Source organism: Scylla paramamosain, chromosome 48 (genome assembly GCF_035594125.1).
Source record: "Scylla paramamosain isolate STU-SP2022 chromosome 48, ASM3559412v1, whole genome shotgun sequence".
Classification (NCBI taxonomy): domain Eukaryota; kingdom Metazoa; phylum Arthropoda; class Malacostraca; order Decapoda; family Portunidae; genus Scylla; species Scylla paramamosain.
In genome coordinates, this window is record NC_087198.1 from 4,135,687 (window position 1) to 4,140,686 (window position 5,000).

General features: G+C 41.1%; 2 long non-coding RNA genes across 6 annotated transcripts in view; one reads left to right on the forward strand and one right to left on the reverse strand.

Annotated features, from left to right (window-relative positions):
- LOC135095287 (uncharacterized) overlaps nucleotides 1-5,000 on the reverse strand; it is a 58,120-nt gene that overhangs the window by 45,141 nt on the left and 7,979 nt on the right. For 2 of the 3 annotated variants that reach the window (XR_010264215.1, XR_010264213.1), the window contains exon 3: nucleotides 3,387-3,450. This is a non-coding gene — a long non-coding RNA (uncharacterized LOC135095287). Of the gene's footprint in view, nucleotides 3,113-3,386; nucleotides 3,451-5,000 lie in introns of all 3 variants that reach the window. The other variant, XR_010264214.1, reaches the window with a different exon arrangement.
- Nucleotides 1-5,000, forward strand: part of LOC135095286 (uncharacterized) — a 28,776-nt gene that overhangs the window by 14,132 nt on the left and 9,644 nt on the right. For 2 of the 3 annotated variants that reach the window (XR_010264211.1, XR_010264210.1), the window contains exon 12: nucleotides 3,710-3,852. This is a non-coding gene — a long non-coding RNA (uncharacterized LOC135095286). Of the gene's footprint in view, nucleotides 715-3,709; nucleotides 3,853-5,000 lie in introns of all 3 variants that reach the window. The other variant, XR_010264212.1, reaches the window with a different exon arrangement.

Consider the following 5,000-nt stretch of genomic DNA (forward strand, 5'->3'; position numbering starts at 1 on the left):
ATTATTTAATAGAAAAAAATACGTAGATTTGTTGTTTACATGAATACATTAAAAAAATACTTTAATTATTTAATAGAAATAAAAAAAATACGTAGATTTGTTGTTTACATGAATACATTAAAAAAAAACTTTACTTACCCTATTTTATAATACACATTTCATACAAAAAACAGACCATTGTGTTCACCTGCACCACGACACACTACCAAGCATGAGAAGCCAAAACTAAAAAAAATAAATAAATAAATAAATAAATAAATAACTGCTGGTGTTAAAATATTTCATTCAAAAACTCGATAACTGTTCTTGATGTCAGTGGCGTTTGAAAAAAAAATATATTTCTCTTACGCCACAACATTCTATTAAAGTCGAAGGCAGGAACCACAACAGTAAAAACTGACTGTAGACATGAGAACAACTCCAAGAACTCGAATACTTCTTTTAATGTCAGTAGTGTTTGAAGAATGCATGCTTCACCTCCACAGCCACATTTCATTAACCTCGCAGGGGAAAAAAAAGACAATTTCTGGAACTCATTACTCTTTTTGTCATTAGCGACTAAGAAAATAATCGACAACACTTACACTGCGTCCTATCAAGGTTGGTGGAGAAGCCATTGGACTAAAGAAAACCAAGAGTCCACTTCATTACACCTCTCCAGTCAGTGATACCTTTGGAAATTCTCAACTTTTCACCACAAAACGTTCCATCAAGGTCGGTGGAGAAGCCTGTGTTCTTTATATACCTGTGTGTGTGTGTGTATGTGTGTGTGTGTGTGTGTGTGTGTGTGTGTGTAGGGGGAGGAGGTTGCCGGTCTCTGTCTGTCTGCATGCCTGTTTGTATGTATGGTTGTCTGTCTGTCTGCCCGTCTGCTTCCCCTGTCCCCTCACTCTGTCTCTCTCTCTCTCTCTCTCTCTCTCTCTCTCTCTCTCTCTCTCTCTCTCTCTCTCTCTCTCTCTCTCTCTCTCTCTCTCTCTCTCTCTCTCTCTCTCTCTCTCTCTCTCTCTCTCTCTCTCTCTCTCTCTCACACACACACACACACACTTTTCCACTCCGCTTCGCCTACAACGAAACATCCCCACACACCGGAGGAACTGCACACACAAGCAAAAATGGAACCAATTAATACAATATTTTATATGAGAGGAAAACAAGTACATCACAAACTGACGCACATACTCAAGGACGCCACGTACATAAACACAACTCCAGCAGAAGAAAATGAACATCGCCTCTTCAGGAAACCAGTAAACACATTTCGAAAAGCCTTACCTGAACCAATATATGAATAATACAACTGTTGTACTATTATTTTAGAAAACTAAATGAACTGAAACACCTGTGACGCAGACAAGACGGCATTTCTGTCATATTTCATTCTCATACTTCTGTCACTGTTCTTCACCCAACCTCTACTACTTCTTCTTTCAACCCCACTGTCTATCCCTCATTATCTGATTTGATCCCTCTTGTCTCACCAGCCACGCACATACATCAATAGCCTAAACAGGTGTGTAGAAGCCTTACAAAGGACTCCACCACCACCACCACTTCCTCCTCCTCCTCCTCTTCCTCCTCCACGCTTAACCCACATGGCGTCTGTGTGGAGCAATTACTGAAGGGAAGAAAGAAGGTGAGAAGCGAAATAATGCAGAGCTGAAGGAGGGAAGTGGAGCAGGAGGTGGAAGAGGTGTAGTGGGTGCAGAGAGAACAGAATGCAAGATATGAGCGCACAAGAGGAAAGAACGAGGGGGAAGAAGAGGGGAAAGAAGGGAAGAGTGAGAGTGGTAGAGGGTAATAGGAGGAAGGAGTGTAAAGCAAGGAAAGGAGTAAAAGAATGTAGAGGAAAGAAGAGAGGAAGGAAGGAATAAGGTGAAAAAGAGGGAATATGTAGTGTGAGACTGGGCAAGAGAAACGAATGAAAGGGTGCAAGAGAGAGAAAGGTGCAGGAGAAAGGAAGGAAAGCGAAGGAGTGTGGAGGAGGGAAGGAAGGCGCGAATGGGGAGAGGAAAACAAGAATGAATGAATGTAAGGAAAAGGAAGGAAGGAATTGCAGTGAAGAAAGAAAGAAAGAATGAAAGAAGAAGAGGGAAGGAGAGAATCGATGAGAGAAAGGAAAATAATGAATAACAATGGATGTGTAAAAGGGAAAGAGGCATTGAGTGGAAGCGAAAACGTGTTGATTATGAAAAGGAAGAAGGAAATGAATGATAGTGAATGAAAAAGGGGGGAAAAAAGGGGAGAATCCACGTGAATAAATTGGGCAGAAGGAAGGAGTAAGTGGAAAATGGAAGAAGAGGAAGTAGTAGGAAAAAGAAGAGATAAAAACAAAACAAAAAGTACAGTAGCGATTTGTTACGAGAGAGGAAATACGAAAGAGGAAATAAAGTAGAGGAAAAACTATATAAATCCGATCACACTTCAGATTTAATTTCCTGCACGAGTTTGTTTTGTACTTTGTGTTATGGTGGTGGTGGTGGTGGTGGTAGTACAGGTGTTAACGGCTGTGGTTGTGTTGCTGTTGTGTTGGGGCTGTGGTGGTGGTGGTGGTGGTACAGGTGTTAACGGCTGTGGTTGTGTTGCTGTTGTGTTGGGGCTGTGGTGGTGGTGAACCAGATGGTGTGGAGCTGGGCTTGTTGTTGTTGCTGTTGTTGCTGTTATCGATTTTTATATTGTTTTACAGAGAGAGAGAGAGAGAGAGAGAGAGAGAGAGAGAGAGAGAGAGAGAGAGAGAGAGAGAGAGAGAGAGAGAGAATGTTAAAGGAAACCTGGTGTGTCGTGGCGTTGACCACACTGAAAGGCAGGCATCTACTCGTAATTAGGAGTAGCCGGAGATTATAGGAAGCCGTGCCACGTAACAAGGAACATAATATACCATTTTGTCTCAATCCTTATTTATATTTCCAGTTCACATTACCCACATCAGTGCACTACACATTCTCGATCCAATGGGCATATTTGTTGCTCCAGTCCGGCACTACAACCAGACTTGTAATTAGAACCAGTGGAGTTGGCACCCCACTTTCCACACGATCAGCTACACTGCCCTCACGTTGACACCACTCGGCCCTACTCGTCCACCTGGCAACCTAACGCCGTTGGCTGCTAACTCCTGCAACCATACACCAACATAACTATTCTTACACAACCTTACACAACCTACACAACCTATGCATCGCCCGATAATGGACAGTTGTTACCTAGCCCAACAATCACAATTCACTTTGTTCTCCCCGATAAGGAACATTATTTATAGAACCCGTTAAACACACACTTAACACTTAAGTGTAGTTATCAATGCCTCTGAATAACACCTTTTCCAATTGTGTGCAATAGAAAACACAGTGAAAACAATTACTAGGAAAGAAAAGAGTAAGTGTACTCACCTCAAGAGTGCAGGTGTGTAGACTCTGGGAGACGGGAGGAAGCAAGGAGTGAGGCGGGAGGTGCCTGTGGGGAGAGACACACTGTGCTTCATGCTCTTACATTTATACTCCAGAAGCACAAGTCTTTACCTGTGTACATCTATCTATTTGTATCTATCTGTATAAACACACACACACACACACACAGAGAGAGAGAGAGAGAGAGAGAGAGAGAGAGAGAGAGAGAGAGAGAGAGAGAGAGAGAGAGAGAGAGAGAGAGAGAGAGATCCAAAAATGTACTCCTTGTTTGACTCGCTATAATTAACTGAATTTTTTTTTTTCAGAAGCAGTTGGCCAAAATAATAATGTCAGAAGTAAGACAAAGCTTTGAAGAAAGAACATCTGTCATAAAGTGTTACTGGAGGCACGAAAATGTCAAAGAAGTGCAAAGACAATTCAGAAGACACTTTGACAGGGATCCACCAAGGTGACGCACCATTGGTCGCATCACAGCTAAGTTTGTACCAGATGGAACTGTTCACGACCTCCATAAGCAAGCGTGTGTAGTAGTAGTAGTAGTAGTAGTAGTAGTAGTAGTAGTGGTTGTAGTGGTATTAGTGGTGGTAGTAATACTAGTGGTAGCAGTAATAGAAGTAAGGAGAGTAGAAGCCTTTGTGAGAGGAAAAAAGTAGTAGTAGCAGTAATAGTAGTAGTAGTGGTAGAGGTAATATTTGCGATTTGTTACTACTACTACTACTGCTACTACTACTACTATTACTACTACTACTGTTACTACTACAACTACTACTACTACTACTACTACCTCTACAACTATTACTACTACTGCTGCTAATAATACTATGTGAATATTAATAGTAATGCCTTAAAAATTGTTGCAAAAACAGCTGCAGTAGTAGTATTTATATTAGTAATAGCAGTAGTAATAATAGTGGTAATAATAGTAGTAGTAGAAGTTTTTGTTGTTATATTGTTACTATAAATGTTATCAATATCACACACACACAGTAGTAGTAGTAGTAGTAGTAATAGTAGTTATAGTAGTAGTAAGAGTAGAAGCAATAGTAGTTTTAATAATTTAGTATAATTTAATTATTTGATTAATTTTATTTATTTATTTATCTATTTCATTTTATTTATCTATTTATTTATTTATTTTTATTTTTTTTGGTAGATATATGGTGTTTTTTGTGGATATGAGTGTGTTCGTTGGTTGAACAAGTCCCTGTATATCAAGTAGACCTTTGTGTGTCGCTCAAGTACCGAACGGCCTGGAAACACTGAGCCAAAGGGACGCCGCTCAGTCTGCAGCCAGTGTGGCGGCGTATCTTGTGTGGTGCGCGTGTGTATCGCATTGTGTTCCTCCTCAAAGACTTAGTGGTGGTCAAGATAACCAGGATTGGCCAAGCCCTCCCTGAAGTGTGCTACCAGTAGTGTACCAGGTGTGTTGAGTAGCCGCCAGGTGTACAGCCATACGTGTGTTGTGTACATGTGCATGTTGTGTACAGAAAGACCTCCTGCTGGTGTTTTGTTAGTCCCATCATGCCGCTGGCCCGGGAAACTACACTTGCCCCTCTTCTCATAGACGCCATCTTGTTGTGTCAGTCCGAGACGCCT